This window comes from Buceros rhinoceros, unplaced genomic scaffold (assembly GCF_000710305.1).
Source record: "Buceros rhinoceros silvestris isolate BGI_N320 unplaced genomic scaffold, ASM71030v1 scaffold2751, whole genome shotgun sequence".
Lineage (NCBI taxonomy): Eukaryota > Metazoa > Chordata > Aves > Bucerotiformes > Bucerotidae > Buceros > Buceros rhinoceros.
In genome coordinates this window covers 76,305-96,268 of record NW_010395891.1, presented here as the reverse complement: position 1 = coordinate 96,268, position 19,964 = coordinate 76,305, and the positions used below count along the sequence as shown (strand labels likewise).

Here is a 19,964-nt window from a genome sequence, read left to right as displayed (position 1 = left end):
GAGCAGGAACACTGCTAGAAGAGCATTTGTGGGGTTGTTTTTGAAGAAAAGCTGTTATCTCCACTGTGCACTTTCTGGAGCTTTTGCAGACCCCAGAAGCACCATCGCTGCATGTACCAAACACTGAGGCACAGAGTGTCAGCCAACACAGTTTCAGTTATACCTTAGCCACAAGAAAAGAGAATACATCTTTTATCTTTGCCTTCTCATCTTGTGAAGGTCATGTAAAGGTAACAGCATAGCAAAGAGAGGCAGAAAGTGTGAGAGTGCAAGAGATCACTCATATGGTGCACATGCTCCACTCTTCCAGTGAAAAAGCTTATTAGTTCATCCCACTGAAAAAGCACTCTCTGTGTAACAGGATGCCAGTTCTAATGCGTTAGAGAAAGCCAACTGTATTTTTGCTGAAAAGAAACATCTTAAATCCTCTTAACATGTTGCTCATCACATCAGTTAAACTAAGAAGTACATTTCTAAATTGCTGATCTCAAGTTAATCAGTGGCAGCACTATAAAAGACAATCGCTAAAAGCACTGTCTAAAAAAGGCATGTCTTTCACATCCCCAGAGTGAATTTACTGGGGAACAGGAAGAAGCAGTAAAGACCAAGGCTACATTAACCTTTACATCCTTCTCATCTACCAGTAAAGAACATAGACCAACTTTTCCCAACATTTCCTTTATGCTTTCAGAACACTCCATTTCAAGGCTCATTCCAGCCCTGACCAGGCTGCTTGTAGAGTTAAGTGCTCAGAACCTGTGGCTCTGCATTACCTTACATCATTGTCCTCTACTGTTAGGGACAGCACCCTGATGGAAGGTCCAGATTCTGTCATTACCCAGTGGTAGGTGGTACCCACAGTAAATGATATTTGAAGCCCCATCCACTTTGCCATTACCGGTTTGGGTGTTGAGCTCTCTTAGATTCACAACAAGAACCAGCATCCTTCCTTATCCTGCCTGTCAGAAACCAACCAGCACAATACCTCGTTGATGGCAAGCTGCTCTCCGCCTCCCCCAGGGTGGCCATAGCGGTGGTTGGAGCTCCGGAAGTCCTCGTACAGGTCCTCCTCACTTCCCACATCATCTGTTAGAGCTGTTTTGTCCAGTGCCCCATCAGCAATCACTGCAACAACAAAAAGAATGGATTGTTACAGACCACAAGATCCTCAGCAGCGCTGCAGCACTTATATGAGGAATGCTATAACACAGCATAAAGGAAACAAAGACGAGCAAACTATACAGGCAATTTCAGGGCATAATTTCAGCCTGATGCATGCCCATTTTTCAGGGAATTTTTCTCCATTCACATTTTGTCACCATAAGTGATCATGTCTTTTTCTAGACTGGGAATGCGATTAAAAAAAAAAATTCAACAGTGCTGTGTGTTGCAAAGAAAAGATAAAATAAGAATAAAAAACGAGGTTCTTATAAAAGGTGCTGGGCAAAGATGATGCAAACATGATTTCATTATGACATTGCCATGTTGTCAGGAAACTGGACTAGGTTGGCAAGCCATGCCTGTCAGTTCATACCTTGACAATTATTATTTATCAAACCCTATCAGACCAAGGAAACTCTCAGTCTTTGGGGAAAACCTTCACCTTTCTCTTTGTCCACACATTTATTTAATTTGAGAACCCCACTGGTTGCTACAGAAGTGCCCATTATCACTGCAGGAGGGCCATTCTGCTCGGCACAGCCCTGAGTAAGCTACACACAATGGAGCGTTAGCGGTCCATAGCTAGAACAAGCACCGAAGTCTCAAGGTATAAACATAAGCCTGAGAGAAATAAAAATATGGCATTTATATTCCTCTCACAGATCAAAATGGCACTTCATCTGTTTCATAGGCAGGAACCTTTTCCTAAGGTCTCCTCAAGACATTAGCAAATGCCTTTCAGTGGCATGTTGATCAATCATTCATCCATCCCATTCCTGTACAGGCTGCTGAGCATAAACTTGCTGTTCTCAAAATCTGTGAAAAATGTCAATGGTTAAAGAAAACATTTGCCAACCTATTTTCTGGATTAGCAACTGCTAGGACAACAGTTTCCATGACAAAGAAGTGGGCTTCACAAAGAAGTAATTCTACGCATGAAGTAGCTAACACAACTCTGATGCAGAGAGCAAGAGCTGATACAACTAATTTTAGTGTAGTGGTCTTGATATGGTTACAGTAGTAGAACTGAATGAAGTGAACGCACAGACGTTGCTCTCCGCACTCCTGGTGACCGTCTTGGCTGTCCAAGTTACACACGATATCACATTTGAAATTTGTGCAGAACAGGTGAAAAAAACCTTTCAGCTTGGACGGAAAAAGCACCAGAGTCCGGGGATACAGAAGCTTCTTCTTGGGCCCTCACTTCACTCCTTCATGCAAGCGCATCTTAGGAACTTATTCGTAGCCAAGAAAAAGAGCCTAAGGGTTCATTAGCTTATGATTACCTGAAAGCAAAGCTCCCAGTAGTGCAAAATAAAGCACTCTCAGAGGTTACAGCAAGCCCTGCAAAGATGGTCCTCACTGATGCCTTCCTTACGTGCAATGTTCTTTTCAGGCTGCATTGATTACTCCTAGCACCATGGTGAGGTGTAAATTCAGCGTAGCTGCTCTCAGTTCAGTGCAGTAACTTGACATCAAAACAACTGGAGTATGAGCTATTTTTGAGCTAAACCCTTGGTTGTTTATGCTTTGAATTCAATAAATATGCACAACATAGCAAAGACACCTTCACTGTATAAACCTGGAACGCCGCTCAACACTGAAGGCAGTTCAGGACAGGAAGGCACATACGAGCTTATGATGAAGGCAGTTTTCCATGGGAGTAACCACCCAACCATTCAACTTCAAGTGACATTTCACAACGAATCAAGCATTCTCATAGCTTTGCTCTGACACATCATATCGTTATACAGAAGTAGTTCTCTCCCAAATACAAGCCAGTGGTGTAGACCGCATACAAAGCAGTTCTGGGGCTAAGACCCATCTCATAATATAAACCTCAAAATCAGCTGGAATGCCACTGATATTATCATTTGCTGCAGAATTACTGTGGTTTGCACCTAAATTTGTTTGATTTTTTTTTAAAGAGCATTAAAGTATCACTTTTTGTTCATACACCGAAAAACATTCGTCTGATAGTAATGAACAGCATTCAGTGTGTTAGTGCAGCAACAGGAACAAATCAGACACATTTTTCAAGAACAAATAAAATTAAATCATTAATAAGACAGGATTTTGCAGTCACTTAATTCAAAACTTTTTTTGCTTCCTTCTGATTTCATTCTTTCCCCTTATTCTGTGCACAGCTTCATTGCTTTTGCCTGATGGATCTTCTGCTGTTTTCACTGCTTAAAGTAATTTTCGGCCTGAAAAACATTCATTGACAACTTTAAAGCTTTTGCTTTTTCCCCCCACAATTTCCTATTTGTTCTCTGATCTGTGCTTAGATGAAAAAGCAAAAGCTCCAGGGAGATATTTATCTGTATTACTTAAAATGCTCTATACCCCTGCTAAGTGCCTTAAAAGCTGTGTTTGCTTTACTAGAGATCTGTTTTTCTCCTCTGATCTTACCAAGCTCATCAATTTTCTGCAGTCTCAAAACCTGCTATTGCATTTTGCATTAGTTTTCCTGGCAGAAGTGTCCTCGCAGACATATTTCACCAAAAATCAGTCATACAAAATTTCTCAATCCTTGAGGAAGAATGGCCCAAGATAGCTGTTATACGATCTCCCAAACTAAGTAATGTTCCTGGGAAGAATAAAACGAATGAAAAAGAAGAATTTGCTCTGAAGCAGCTTACATGGGAGATGATTACAAATAAATAAATAAAACAGTAGTCTGGGATGGTGACCCAATGCACTAGAAATCCATCAAGGAAACAGGAGAATGGAGGCTTTTAATGTAGGTAGTGACTCAACATGCACAGCATAAACTAGGTCAAGTAGAAAAGACGCAAGCACAGTACAAAAATCTCTGAAGACAAGTTAGCAGAGATTGCTGAAATAGTCTATCGGCTTCCTCAACAGAACTAGGCAGAAAGGCAACAATTAAGCTGCACGGCAGTTGACTGGGATGCCTCATTCCACCCCCCATATGCTCATCTCTAACGCTGAAATCCATGGTACGGTCACTGCTGGCTTCTCCGTGTGTCTCAGACCACTGCTCTGACCTGACCCTGGCAATTGGGCAATGCCAAAGAACAATGTCCTGTCAAAAACCAACACCAGTTAGCTCAAGCAGATTGCTCCGTATTCGATACAGAAACACAGGGAGGGGCTGTCACCAGTACTACTGTTTAGTACTACAGCCTTCTGTGTAAGTATTAAAACGCTGCTTTATGCTGCTGTTAGTCCGAGCCCAAGCTTGGGTTTTATGTCATTAAAGAACAAAAGCAGATGGAGAATTCTAGCAATAGCAGCTCATGAAAGAACAAGACACACAAGCCCTTTTTAATGTATATGACTAGAGAATAACGTGTCAAGAGCCCGACTCCATGAAGAAATATCTTGAGGATATGAAGCAGCAAAAATCATATGAAAAATGGCACTGAAAGCAGCGACTGGCAGAGGTGCTCAAGTGCCTGAGCAGACAGCACTGAGACAGGCTACAAAGAACAGTCACAAAAAAGGGGAAGAATTCTATAATAATAAAACATTTAAAAAAAAAATCTAAATTTAGTCTAAAATCTAATAAAAAAAATCAAATGAAGCTTGATCAATATGAACCAGAGGAAGAAGGTGTATGGGTTCACCATTACACAGGCTTTGGGATGCAGGCACACGCAGTCAGCAGTGGGAAGGGTCCTGGCTGGGCTCTGCTGTGTCCCCAGCTTGCTGAAGGGGAGCACATGAAAGATTGACACCTAACAACCCTGAGAGGTACTTCCACACAGTTACAGAGCTCTCCGTCTCATCAGAAAGCCGTGGGAGCTGTTGTCAGCTCAGTGGTTTCGCACAGAAGAGCGCTCTGTGCCCACAGTGAGAGACAAGCCACGCCACGGCTGCAGCGTAACCCACAGCTGTGCAACTCCTGGCCACTCCAGCGGCGTCCTGCTTCCAGGTGACTTTGGACAGTTTGGAATGGGTGCAGGCAGCTGCCCCTGTGGTAGGGTGCTTACTCCTGGGAGCCACAGTCTAGCCTATCTGACACTGGAGAATTTAGCCACAGTTTAGCCTATCTGAAACTGGAGAACAGCGGCTGGAAAGCTGCACAGCAGAAAAGGACCTGAGGGAGCTGGTCAACAGCTGACTGAACATGAGCCAGCAGTGTGCCCAGGTGGCCAAGAAGGCCAACAGCACCCTGGCCTGTATCAGCACTAGCGTGGCCAGCAGGAGCAGGGCAGCGATTGTCCCCCTGTACTGGGCACTGGTGAGGCTGCACCTTGAGTACTGTGCCCACTGTTGAGCTCCTCACTACAAGGAGGACATTGAGGTATTGGAGTGTGTCCAGAGAAGGGCAACAAAGCTGGTGAAGGATCTGGAGCACAAGTCTTAAAAGGAGCAGCTGAGGGAAGTGGGGTTGTTTAGCCTGAAGAGGAGGCGGCTCAGGGGAGACCTTATCGCTCTCTACAACTACCTGAAAGGAGGTTGTAGAGAGGTGGGGGTTGGACTCTTCTCCCATGTGACAGCTGACAGAACTAGAGGAAATGGCCTCAAATTGTGCCGGGGAGACTTAGGTTGAATATTAGAAAAAAAATTCTTCACTGAAAGGGTTGTGAAGGCCTGGAATAGTCTACCCAGGGAGGTGGTGGAGTCCCCATTCCTGGAAGTGTTTAAAAGGTGAGTTGATGTGGCATTGAGGGAACTTGGATTAGGGACCCTGGCAGTGCAAGGTGTACGGTTGGACTTGATGAACTTAAAGGTCACTTTGAACCAGATGATTCTGTGAAAACAGCTGCGCTACACTTGGACAACCTTGATCTTAGTAACACAGAGAAGATGGCAGGGAGGCAAAAACAAGAGAAGCCTTATTATTCATCTAACTGGTGGAAAACTAAACGAAGTTGGGATTAGATCATCTACTGAAGGTCACAGACTGAAAATGAATATTAAGCATAGTCCAGAGTTCAGTTAAGACTAGAGTCACCTAGTACAGGTCTGAGCACCTCTATCTCCAAGGATGGACCTGCTTCACATATTCCAAGTGCCTGGAATTAGTGAACACTAATTGGCCTCCTCCTGAAAATACTACTGCCAAAAGAAAGCCAAAACCAAACAACCCCACCATCTCACTGGAGAAACACGGAATTTCTAGAACAGTTTCCTCAGAGCAGCTGGGCACTGCATCCCCAAATCTAGCACAGCTTCTTTACAGAGATCTCAAAGTCACATGGGTTTATGTCTCAAGCTGGAATAAACCCGGTAGCTCCCCGTTGGGGAGGAGCTCCTTCCATGTGCATGGGTCAGAAGCCTGAACGATGACCCAGGACTCAAAGGAAATGGGCTAGAGGCAGATTTCACAAAATTTTGGTTCTCTGTTTTCACTTGACTTACAGTCTGCAGCTTTTAGGGGTAAGGCTGGGACAGGAATCCATGGTGATTACAAATTTGAAAGCAAGAGGATCCGTAGTTTATTAAAAGCACTTTATATTAACGACAAAGGGAACCACTTTTGTGTGTTTGAAGTATCTCTCTTTCCAGAGTGCTTTTTCAGTACCACATCCACACATTTGTCTCTAGCATTTACATTTAAAACAATTCACTGAAATAACAGTAAAAGCCTGATTTACACTCACAGAGCAAATTAATTCAGAGCTAACAACATCATTCCCTCTGCCTCACTGAGCAGACATTTCTGTGGTTGTGTGCAGCGCCCACAGCAAAGTGCATTGCAGCTGGTGGAGGGAGTAGTTCAAGAGATTTAAGATTATAAACAAATGAAAGGGGTGCATGGGGTGGGGAAACCAAACCCAGACGACATTGCCCAGGTGAGAAGAGCCCCTCCACCCTCCCCTTGCCCATTCCGAACTGCTACACTCTCGTCTCCCTTAGAAATAGCTGCCACAGTAGTGCTGCAGCCTCAGTCCGTTCTGTTCAGAATTATGCGCTTCATTTATCAGCTGCTTGATATACGGAGGTCCCTATGCAGCTGCCACAGTAAAATCCATCAGAGTGATGTCATCACACTTCTGCCCCAGCAGTGCAATTCTCCAGCTCTTTACCGTGCTGATGGACACTCTCACATCATCCTGCTTATGGTTGTGGGCCAGTTTAACAGGAAGAGGGAAGTCTGGCAGGGAATTAGCAACAAGGGAACAGTGACCAGTTAGTATGAGCTTTATGAGGGGGAAAAAACCAAGGACACAGGCCTGTGAAGCTGAGCCTTAGAGAGCTAAGGTCTTCATGATGACATTTCTGAGCAGGTAATGAAACTGTGTTCAGTGAATCTTTGAGGGGAAAAAGAATAGAACAACACAGAATGGGGAGAAGAGGCAGAAAAATATTTAAGCGGAGAAAGCAAGCTTCACCACCTCCATTTTAAAGAAGCATTAAGAAGGAAAAGGATTCATCATAACAAAATTAAATTAACATTTTGGTATAATGCCACAAATGGAATTGCTATTGAGAATGAAGCCAGTTCCTAATTAGCGGAAGCAAAAAGCAAATCTGTGCTCAAAAACAAAAAGGACACAGTTCTTCAATGGGAAGCTGAGCACAGGTCCTCTGTGGGTCTGCTGGGCACATCACCCAGGGTAACATTCATCAGCAATAATGCACTGAGCCACCCACTCAGGTTTCAAGAGGTTTTAAATCCCAATTAGAATCTAAATGACTTGCAGGGAGGCTTGAGGGAGTTCTCAGCTCTCTCGGGTAGCAGAGATAATTATGGGGACGAGAGATGCGGATTATGAATGGCTCTGCAGCTCTGACTCCCACGTTACCATTTGCTACGCACTTGCAGCTTGGTCTGCTTTGCCTTGGCAGACATGCTTCAGAGAGCAGCCCCCAGTCCCTTCCTTGCTGGTTGGGTGGTGGTAGGACCGGGGGAGAAGAGGGAGAGCAGTTTAACTAGATTTGAAGAAGGGGAAACGATGGGAAAAACAGATAGGAAAACCACCTAAAATGGACTTTCTGGATCCAAAGCCTGATCCTTTGTTGGAAAGCCCCTCTGTTGTACTGCATACAAACTATTAATTCACTGGCCGTGTTCCCATCGCAGCTACTGACTTGGAAATAAGCAGGCATGTCCTCCTAGTCCACGTATTTGTTGTGTATTTGTTCAGGTCTGATTACACATCCATACCGACTTGTTTGCTCTCATTTTCCAGATAGACATCATTGGAAATGCTATTTACTTTATATCTGGACAATGCTGAACACGACGGGGCTAATTCTAGTCCAGTCCTTTAAGCTCTATCACAATCTAAACAATAAATCAATCGTAGCAATCAAAACTAGCAGACAAATCCCTCCTGATATCCAGGCACATTCTTTACCGTGTCCTCCGTAGGAGGTACTGCTTGCACTATGTGGTGTGTCATTTACTGCCCAACAAGTCCTAGTCATTGATTTAACTGGTGTTTGAAGGAGTTAGATGGTGGTGGTAGATGAAACCATTCATCGTAATGGATGTTTGGAAGGTTCCTCTGTGGAAGACTAAAAAGGTTGTGTTTTTTGTTTCTAACAAGGAACAAACACTGACATTCCAACCTCATGCTGAATTTTCACTTGTCCATTTAACTGCTGCTTAGCTCTGTGCCTGCTGTGCCTTGAAGTAAAAACCAAACCCAGACCAAACTCCCCTCCCTTGAACTGAAAAACAACCACCCAGAAAGCAGCCCCTTCATCAGGCAACTGCCTCCCAAACCACTGACAGGCTGCCGGCTCAGAAATAACCTATCTGACACTGTCTAACAGAGGATGATCAGAGTCAATTCAGATCAGCAGTAACCTTAGATGAGCTTTCAGCTCACCTGCAAAAACGAAAATACCATGCCCGTGTCTCCATGTCCACCCATTCTGACCCAAAAGTGTAACAAAACTGAGGAAATTCAAGAAAATGAGCCAGAAAATGAGAACAATAGTTATTTACAGTGGGCAACACCTACTTCAGTAAACATAGGAGGTAAAAGTAACATCAAAGAGTGTTAGTGCAGGTGACAAGCCTGACAAACATGAGTTTAAAAGGGCTTTGTCAATACAGTTTCAGGCTTTTTTTTTTTTTTTTAATTTATTTTTAGGAGAGCATCTGCTCTAACTTTCACAACCTTACAGGCACATCTCACCAGTTGGAAGGTCAGCAATCTGGCAATAGACACACCGTTTTCTTATCGGGACATTCCAACTGATTCCCCTGTATGACCTCTGCCACCAAATCAGTGCGCGGTTACATGTGGCACCACTCCTGAAGGTCACCTTTGGGCTTCTCACCTTTTGCTTGCACAAATACATGAAACTTGCCGGTGGGAACATACAGACAGAGGAGCCACACTATCTTACTGTTACTGAGTCTTACTGCTCTCCCATTGCTTAATCTGAGTTCGTCTGAACCAATGGCCTGGTTCATACTCAAACATACTCAAACTCTGCCTTTTAATCTTCTTTTTCCTCCTCCAGAAAGGAAACAAAAAAGCCTTTAACAGTTTGGACATAAGCAATGCTTCTAGTAATCACCAGTCCTCAAATGAAGACCTTGGATAGAAAATGTTGCCCAGTCAGGAACTGTTATTCCTTCTACCTCCGCAGCTACCTTCCACGGACTTAGCTGGAGTTTCCTCAGCGCAAGTGCTGTTATCTCCCAAAGCTCACGCTGCCCTTGTCTCGTTTAATTCTGTTGATTTAGCTGTGATGTTTGCTTCACCTCTAAAAGAGCTTCCTAAGAGCACTCGCATGAGAATGTTGGAAGCCCGAGCTATCACAGCCTCTCATGGTGCCTCCTTTCTTGCACCTGTTGCTTTGTTGAACAAAGAACATAAACATGCTGTAGGAAATACCCGTTGATTTGTTTCCAAGGATTCTGTGCTTTTCTTATGTGTTTACATCTAACTAGACCCTCAGAAGACCAAGCGCTCAGAAGTCAAGCCTTCACTAGAGATTTTGTTGCCAAAAAGCATACAACTCCCTTCAGCCTTAAGTCATAGCCTAGAAACAGGAAAATTCCACCATATGCTAAGCTTAGACTAGTGGTCTGGAAAAGAATACACTGTAAAGAATGGTTAAGGTCACTTTTATGAAAAACTGTCACTAGGAAGTAAAACAATTCATATCACAAAAGTCTTTAAGTGTTGCACCCGGTCATGCCAACTTTGCATGAAAATATCAACTTCCTTCCGCTATTTCCATGACAGTCAAGCCTGGAGCAGGAGAAAAGACAACACGGGTCTTTCTTATAATGGAATAATCCACATAGTAACTTGAACTATTGAGAGTGAAGAATCATCTTGATAATAATGAAAACCCTTTGACAATGCAGCTCTGCCTTTGGTTAAGACAAAACTATTTAATAGCAGCACCTGAAATGAGGCTGGTAAGCCCATAGCTAAACCGATACGATGACCACCACAAGATGCACCGCGTACACACTGTTTCCAGCAAAGTCAGCTGAGCCACCGCTCGGCACTTCTGCAGAGCAGGCTGTTTATGGAAGTGTCTGAAGATGGATTTAAGAGGCTAACTTTGAACACTTGAATTTGAAAAATGTGACCTTTGTTTTTTCCCAGATTCCTGCATAATGCTATAAATTGAGTCGTTATCTTTGTGAAGCTATCCAGGCTGACAAGTGGCTTATATCTATGACCTTGCACCACAGAAGCAATTAAAAATGAATGCCATGAGAAGACTTTCAATTGCTCTTGTGCATTATCAAGCATAAGTCTCGAGGGGCAGCAAGATTGTTTCGTTGACATTGTTTTGAACCACCAGTCTTCATGTAACACACAACAGATCTTCTGGTTTCATACTGGGAACCCAATCTTTTCATTAAACATACTGGTAAAAACTGCTTCACCTTTAGGAAATTGCTCTGTCCCTGTTTATATTTTAATCTGAGTTCTAAGAAAATTCCCAAGATCAAATATTTCTGAAAGGAAAACAGGAACGTAAGGATTAATATTATTTAACTACAACTGCCATGACGGCCAAGGAATCAAGCTCTTTGCAGCTTTGAATTGCACAGCACTACACAAACAAAGGAGGCAAAGTCAGACTCCGAGTTAGTCAGGGCAATTCTTCCTTGGTGTTATTCAGAACAGATTTGGGAGATCAGCTCTGAGGAAGCTAGAGGAGAGATGCTGAACATGGCCCAGTATAGTCCAGTCTTCACATTCTGAGCAGACAAAGGCACAAGAGCATCTCCACTGGAAAACAGGTGCGGAATAGGACGGTGCCATATTAATTAGCTCAGTGAGGAGGGACCTCATGGGCAGGACAAGGTGGTAATTTCCAACTCACACAGGCATTACACACTTACAGTTCCGTGAGCATAAACTTTGCTGCCAGAGTCTGGGACTGACTGACTTTGATATTCAGTACTGTAATGCCACCTGCGTTGAAGACCAGCTCTACAAACTGAGGGAAGAAGAAGGTCGGAGCATAGAGGTGGCCTGGATGAGAGGCTGGTGAAGTCACTTGCCCTCCTGGCATGGCTGGGAGTGTGCTTCACACCAGCTCCACCAGCAGTCCCCCCACCAGTCCCCCCTCACCACCCCTCCAGGGCCTCCTGACTTCCCTGCCAGTGATAGATAGGAAAGCGAAAGACAGGAAAGCGAAAGACTGAAGCAAAATCATTTTAAACTGCACAGGGACAGCAATATTCTTATGAAATCTTTTTAAGATCTCAAAGAAAACGTCTTGCACATTCAATACTGTTCACGCTGTAGTAGGAACAGAGCTGCCCGCTGTGAAGCATTTGCTCCCTGGGAATCTGAGGGCGCAGGTACGATCTATTACTGCCTATCAAATCTAAAGAATTAAACTTGAGATAGTGAACCCGTCAACTGCTGCATCTCAATAAATTTTCAAATATCATTGGAAAGAGAAAAGACTTCACATTCAATAATTTTAAAGTTTCCTAGGAAACTGGTGTGAGAAGGTACCTGATTTTAGAGTGTTTTCACAGCATTCAGCACCTGGTCCAAACTACAGCTGAGCTTGTCAGATGCTTCTTACCCTACAGCAAGAAAACTCTTCCAAGGAAAACATTATTCCTCTTGGAATGCATCAAGCATTCAATTCAAAGCCATTATTAATCATCCCTTTAAAAGGACAAAGCATTCTAGCAAGGTCACATTGGTCAGGGTGCCTTTTAATAGTTAAATTCATTCTCGGGATGTTTACTGTGGGCTTCTGCAAGGAAGTAAGAATAGGAGAACTGGTAAGATCAGCACTTCAGCAAATAATGAGCCTGAGATGCTAAGTGTGCATTTTGAATTATGGATTGGAAATGACACATTACCACTTACAGATCGCTGGATGCAACACAGGGTATTTTGGAAGCTTTGGAGATTGATTTCAAAGTTGAACCCATCCCCAGCTGGAGATGGTAAAATGAAGCAGAAAAAGTATATTAACACAGGCAGCATCATAATCTCAACAGAAACTGTACGTTTACTATTTCCCAACCCTTAGCTTTTCCAAAGCAGCTAAAAATAAAAAAATAAAAATACAAATAACTAGCTCCAGCTCCAGGCTCACAATTGCAGAGACACCTTCTAATTTTCCAAACATCTCTCCAGCTACACTGCATCCAACTGAGGGGCAGGGAAAAGAAACACCAAACCAAACCCCATGCCACCTTGCTTTCAAAAGTGCTCAGTGTATAAAACTACTTTTACCCTCAAGTACACGGAATGATGTCCTGTGGTTTACAAAGTACACAATGATTTGGTCCCTGGGTATTTAAAAATTACTGTTCCTCAGAACTAAAGGAAATGGCGAAGGAATTCTTCCAGGGACAACTTCCCAGTTGAGAAGCAGAATTTAAATTACCCTTATTTTCCAAAGGTCTTATACCTGATGCATGTTCATTTAGGATGACAAATCGATTTAGGTGCCCAGTTTCTCCTGACAAATTAACCAAGCTGATTTCTCTGTCTCTGCAGCCAATTTTTGCCTATGAGCTTTACTCTGTAATTCAAACCGGAACACTGTCATGTATCAAAATCTGATCTTTTAAAAACAAAAACCAAACACAATTTCTCCAGGCTGGTAACCTCAGTACCCTTACTCCATTTTCAAGTGAAGTTCCAAGGAAAACAAAACCAATCCCCCCTTATTTACAAACAGATTATTTTCTCCAAAGAGAAAACTGCAGATCTGGATGCGGTTGAGGCATATCAGAAAAGAATTATGAAATCAGAAGGGCTACATAGAAGAATCTGTGTATTTTAAATTGGCTGATGACATACCCTGGATGAAGCATAAACACAAAATCTGTCAGTGTCTATTATATTTCTGTCAAACCAATTCACTGACTTATTTTCATGAATGGTTCTGTGCAGCAGCATCTTCCTTTAAGTTAAGGCATAGCTGTTGTCTCTGACTAGAAAATTTAAATAATTATTTTTATTTCCAGCTTTGGTGGTATTCCCCTGCACCAGAAGCCCAACTTCATCATTTCTGAGTGACAGACAATGCAATGCAGGATTATTACATTAGAGAACAACACTGAGGTATCAATAAAGAAGAGAGTCCCCCAGGAGACTACTGTCAAGAGATATAAATTAATTCTTCCAATATAAAAAAAAACCCAAAACCCTCGATAACAAATTCCCAGATGATGTCCCTCCAGCCTGGAACACCATCTATCTTTGCTTTGACAGTGACCAGAGCTCTCAGCACCAAACCCATTTGTTTTATTTGACAAATATGGACGTGTAAAGAGTGATCCAGAGAGACCAACGAGAGGGAAAATCCAGCAGGGCAGGGCACGTATTGTATGTTGTACCGCCCTGCGCACCATGGCACGTCTGAGGTGGCTCTCCGTAACACTCACTTAACCGCTCCAGAGTTTTCCCTGGAAGCAATCACAGGAGATACTGGTCTACTGCTTCTCATTTTCTGTACAATCCAGAGTTGAGGGTCAGAAGAGAACTGTGAGAGCATTGCTGATACACGCTAAAGGAGCTTTAAAAGAGGATTACTCTAGTGATTAAAGTCAGGCACGTAGCACGTATTGGGAATCACGGAAGATCAGCGTGTTGTAAAATTCATGAGAAAATCTAGGATGTGTTTTAAGTCCGCCAGGCCACGTGGTTGCAGTGATGACGGATATTCCACACACATTCCTTCGCCATTTGGCATCCTGCACTCAGAGCGCATGGCTCAACTGCAGCACACAGTGTCAGCCCGTCTGAGGGGAGGATGCTGCAATGCAGCGCCTTTGTGATGGCCTCGAAAAGCAAAAGCATCAACTGCCCTCACTCTTGCTGGGGAGAGCCAGCACTGCTGGCAGCTGCAGTCCTGTACAGGATGATGGCAGACAAACGCAAAGTGGATCCTCTTTAGCCATGCAGGTATGCCCCACTGCTCACAAACTAGTCCAAAATAAACTCACAAATCCTCACAAATTAGGTTTTTCTTTGTACCAACAGACTCTCTTTTCCCTTTCTTTCTCCCAGTTCTGCAGTGAAATGAACAAAATCAAAGGAAAGGGGAACAGGGACCGCCATGCAGGTATGCCCCACTGCTCACAAACTAGTCCAAAATAAACTCACAAATCCTCACAAATTAGGTTTTTCTTTGTACCAACAGACTCTCTTTTCCCTTTCTTTCTCCCAGTTCTGCAGTGAAATGAACAAAATCAAAGGAAAGGGGAACAGGGACCCACTTCACGCTGTCCCAACCCCCCCAGCCTCCCCTGCCCCAGCCTTAGAGAGCTCTCAATTCCACCCCGGTAGGCAGCAGCCCCCTCAGAGAGGCTGTCATGCAGCTGACAGCCGTTATATGCGATGACGTATATAAATCTCTTTACAGTTCTGCTTCCTCACACCTTGATGAATTACATTCCTGTCTGCTGCCTTTCCTTTCAAAGACAAACGCAAAGGCCAGCCTCTGAAAAGGGGGCTTTTTTCCCCTCTGGAGTCCCTTCCTGAACGCAGCAGGTGCAGCTCTACTGAAGGCAGGAAACTACCATTTCTAGACCACATTCCTGGCTCCTGCTTATCTTTCCTGCTTAAAACGGAGCAAATGTCATCAAAGCATATCAGAACTTAAACAATCCCCTTGACTCCAGCATCCCTTTGCTGTAAATACAAGTCTGAGCTTGTTTGAACTGGAAATTGTTGTTCTTGGGAATAATTGCTTTGTACACAGCACCGTCTTCAATCGATTCCAGGACACATTTTCTGAACTGTGTGAGTTTTCATTACTAACCTCACAGTAACCATAAAGGTTTGAGCTCTTTCTCTTCAAACAGCACAGATCCTTCATTGCATAATTTCAAAAATGTCAACAGCAAAACAATCGAAACAGGTGCCATTGCCTTGTTTCCATACAGCGTGGCATTTCCAGTCTGATAAAGGTTAGAAAGCTCCCAGAGGTGAAAGAAAAATGTTCTCTGTGTACATATATCTCTTTTAATGGTGAACAGATTGAAACTAGACGGGAGGGACAAAAAGGAAAGATGAATTCACAGCTAAACAAAGTAATAGTAGAGACATTATGAGAAGTATTATAATTAGTACTGCCATTATAATTAGTTCTTCCAGTCCAAAGCAAGAACATCCTTTGATGTTCGTCTTCCCAGACTTTGGCTGAAGCAAAGGCAATATTGTAGGTACAATACGTGAAGTTTTTACTTGTACTCATAATTTCTCATCACATTGTGCAGCAGCTGGGATCACCAAAGGGATGAGTTATCACCACACCTTGTGTGGTCACAGAATTAATTAGTTGGGAAAAGGAGTTTTAGGCAGAAAAATTTCTCACATTAAAATTCCAGGTGTTTCCACAGTTGAAGATGACAACAAAATGCAAAATTATACAACGTGTAAGGAGAGTCCAGAACAGACACTAAGGACACTGACGAACAGTTTATGGTGGGTTCTAATGAGGAAGATATGGAGAACCTGCTTCAATTTTCTCTTTGTCTAGCAGTTGATTTACACCTCCTTCAATTCTTCCCCAGTCACCTCCCTGCTGAAGATGACCAAGCCTACAGCTGAATGCAGCTACTTAGAGATAATACTCAACAACACAGAGATGGCCCCAGAGATGCCACAGCAGTCCCTCACTCCCAGTGGGTATACAATCCCATTTTTAGTAGTTGCTGGCCTGTCTTAGAGAAAGAATGGGGTCAGGAAGGCAGGAAAATGCAGATGTAGCACAGCATTACTGGAAGACAGCGTGCAAGAGCACCCACCAAAACCGGCGGGTACCACTAACTACTGAGCTGCGCTTTGCTGCTGAAAACATTCCCTGATAACATTTGGCATCTGGATTCTGTCTCCCACACACCAGGAACTGGTGATATCAGTAAAACAGTTAAATACTATCATATCTAAACTAGTCACGAGTGATGGTTTTTTGGTCATTTTTGGAACAGAATGGAAACTCACCACAGGTAAGTTCTCCAAGATGGGGATACTAAGGCACCTAGAACCCTAAACAATCTAGTTCTTCCTCCTTGTGTGACTCACATGGTTTGAATTACCTGTGGGACCATCCAGATGCCCTACTAAGTTCTACAATAGCCACAACTCAACCATCTACACAACGTGGCACTGAAAGTGCAAAGGGGGAGCTGGTGAACTCCTCTTCATCCTTTACAAATGATTTTAAATACAAAACAAGTTAGCAGGAAATACCATGAGGCCATAGCTGTGCTTCCAACTTTTCAGAAAGGATTTAATACAACCTTGTCCAGAGTGAAGAATACTGGAATGGAATCAAAGTTATTTACTGTGCAGTAATTAAACAAAAAGATCAATGAAGCCAATTACTTGAATTGCACCTCAAACCACAGGTGGTGGCCCAGTGCTCATTTTGACCTTGTCTACAAAAGGCAAGACTGAAAGAGAACCTCACAAAGTCTTCCTGTCAGTCCATCTGCTCCAAAGGTGAATCAACAGCCACAGGAGTTTGAGAAAGGTTTCCCCAACCTCCTCAAGACCTTCAGCGACTGAGACTTCACAGTCTCTCCAAATAATCTTTTCCCAGAGCTTCTCCTAATCATCCAATCTGAGTCGTCTTTGCTATGGTTTTCCTTCCCCTTCTACCCCCCACCTCTACCCACCCCATAAATAAGAAACAAATTATTCTCTTCACAACAGTTTTTTTAGGTATTTCAAGATTCGTCTCTCCCCTCCTTCTCCTCTACTGCACACCCCTAGAGTCATCCAAACTTCTACATCCTGTACATCACGTTCCCCAGATTACTCTCATTGCTTTCTTCTGGATCCTCTCCAACTCATCCCACAGCATTCTTATTGCGGTGCCCAAAAATATGCACTATATATCCTTTAAACTACTACACACGCACTTAACAAGTCAGCCTACACACTTGTTCATGCTTAAACCTAAGCGTATTCAAATGATAAAGTTACGAGTTCAAGGCAGCTTTATTTTAAATTACAGAGAAGGCTGATGGAGTGCATTTTAGATTAGACTGGGCAATGAGGATGCATTTGCCATGAACTCACTCACATTTAGTTGAATCAAGGGCACTAGGTTTCTGGGCACCAGTAGGCCTTCAGAAGTTCAGCGCTCTTCCCTGGGAAAGGGGCCAGACCATTCCACATCTGCTCAATAAACCCAGTGCAACACGTTCTAGCACAGTAATTTGGCAGTCCTCTTCCGTGCCATGCCTCCCTTGCCCTGCGCTGAGCACAGCAAGCACCGCTATCGGGTTCCGCCTGAACCTCCCACGCGCTCTCCTGAGAGCTCTGTTGAACCGGGATGCCTCTCGTTTTCTCTTACTTAGTGCAGCTCAGTCAGATCCTGGAAAGAGACCTGTCAGTTCTTGTGTGCAGCTCAGCGACCTTCAGTTGACACTCTTGCTGCTGAGCATTTTGTTTAGCAAAGAACGGAGGAAAAAAAGCAGAGAGCCAGGTCCCTGTCTTGTTAAGAGTCGCACCGCTTGATGATCTGCTCTCCCTAACGCAAAAGGGCAGGCAGAGCATTCTCTTCTCTTTTTTCCTACCCAGCTAGCTAGACTATAAATGTGATTGCACTGATAAACACGCACAGCAAGAGATCATTTGCCCAAACTAATTAACTGCTGCCATCAAACCGCCATGTGATATTTTTGCCAGAAAAGCGCAGCCTACACCGCTGCGTGACATTTGGCTTTTAATTGCACTCAGTCACTGACAAAATGTTTTCAGATATTATTATCTGTGTTGGTTAAAGCTCCCCCTCTAGACAAACCACGGGCCCTGTCAAATACCATCACTGGAGCACTAGTGCACTAGGTTAAGAAGCTGCTAGTTGACCCCTGCTGCAGCAGAGGCTGAGGTCAAGCAGTCCACGGGCGGCACTCACACCGAGGGCTGGGTACACTGGCCACCCCAGCCCCCAAAGGGAAGAGGACGTGGGAAGCCAGGGATTAGGACAATCTGATGCAGCACGGTAGATCAAGGAGTCACCGGGGCACAGCGGGGAGGGAGGAATGCTCAGAGCAGGAGGAATTCATGCTGAGCAGAATACTCCCACTCAGCCTCGACCCAGCCAAGGGGGACAGTGAGCAGCTCGGTTGGAGGGAGCAGAACACCACTCTGCCTACTCTTCTCGCTGGATTCTGGAAGATTTTGACTGGCGAGGTTTGCTCTGAGTGATACTCACCCGTGCAAACAATGACAGAACAGAGGCATTGGATGACACTCTCTTGCTCCAGTTAGCTGGGTGGCTGCTTACAGCCTCCTGTCCTGGTACCAGCAGTTTCCAGGGGGAGCATGACTCCCAGCCTCACTTCAAGTACTTTTAAGAAATTCCTCTGGCCAAGCTGCAGTTTGCATTTTATTCTCTCAATAAACCTGGCTGGTGATTTTGCTGTGATCCAGCCCCATGCCTGTGCTGTGCTGCTGTGACCAGAGAATCCAAGGGCCTGAAGCCACTCTGCTGTACCAGCCCATTCACTCATGCTAATTAGGACCAGCTAAGAGTTCAGTTAGGTGTGTACCAAAATTTTCATGCTCTCCTCCATCCTGGGACAGGCAGTGCACCAGGGCAGTAAACACAACAGCTGTTTGGGTTGTATCCCATCTAGTATCTGGTGACCACCAGAACAGCAAGACTGTGCCAGAGTCAGGAATGAAGCTATTAATTAAAGGGAGTGTCTTAGCTTATGGTCACAGCACATGCATCAGGAAGCACAAGGTGATTTCAAAGATTTAATTCAAGACTGGAAGGATCAATACCCAACTTAGCCTACAATGACCTAGCTGTGGAAGGACCACGGATACATCAATTTGCTGTTTCAGCCAGGTTGATTAGCCAAGCTCTTAATCACCGTCCCTGTCACAACCTGGCTGCAAAGCTCTAACCCACACAGACATACCTGCTCATGCGTAAACTACCTTGGAGGTCCCTAACAGTGCTCTGCTTTGACAGCAGAGCCTAACTTTCAAGCTTTCTATCTACAGATCTTTCCAGGAAAGAAATACCAATCCATTTAAAGTTGAGGTGGACCTTGCTTTACCACAAAACACAAGTGAATGTCAAAGGCTACACTCACCTTAGTACATAAATCTTCTCTGCAGTTGTGCCTTGTAAAGCGGTGACAGGTCACGAGTAAGAGCTCAGCAGTCTGCGTAAGTGGATCCCAATTCACACTGTGCTGCAGCACCAACCGCAGCAGAATCCAGCCTGCCTCCCCGCCCTGCTCCTAGAAACACGACCTCAGCTGCCCTCCACAGCCCTATGTCTTGATCTTCACTCCCGTTTCCAGCGTAACCTCGTACCCAAGCGCAGCAAGCAGGGACTGTGAGAAGGAAGATGGGGCAGTCCATGGTTTTCTGATCTTGCTTAGGCAAGTAGTTTTTTTGAAAGAAATGGGAGTTCTGTGCCAGGAAGGGGTGCTCAAGCTG

General features: G+C 44.1%; 1 protein-coding gene across 1 annotated transcript in view; it reads right to left on the bottom strand.

Moving 5' to 3' along the window:
* The window catches only part of ARHGEF4 (Rho guanine nucleotide exchange factor (GEF) 4), a 42,734-nt gene extending 41,620 nt beyond the window's left edge, over nucleotides 1–1,114 (bottom strand). The window contains exon 1 of the mRNA XM_010145697.1: nucleotides 986–1,114. The gene's annotated coding sequence lies outside the window, so the exon portion shown is untranslated. The remainder of the gene's footprint in view (nucleotides 1–985) is intronic.
* Nucleotides 1,115–19,964: the final 18,850 nt, after the last annotated feature.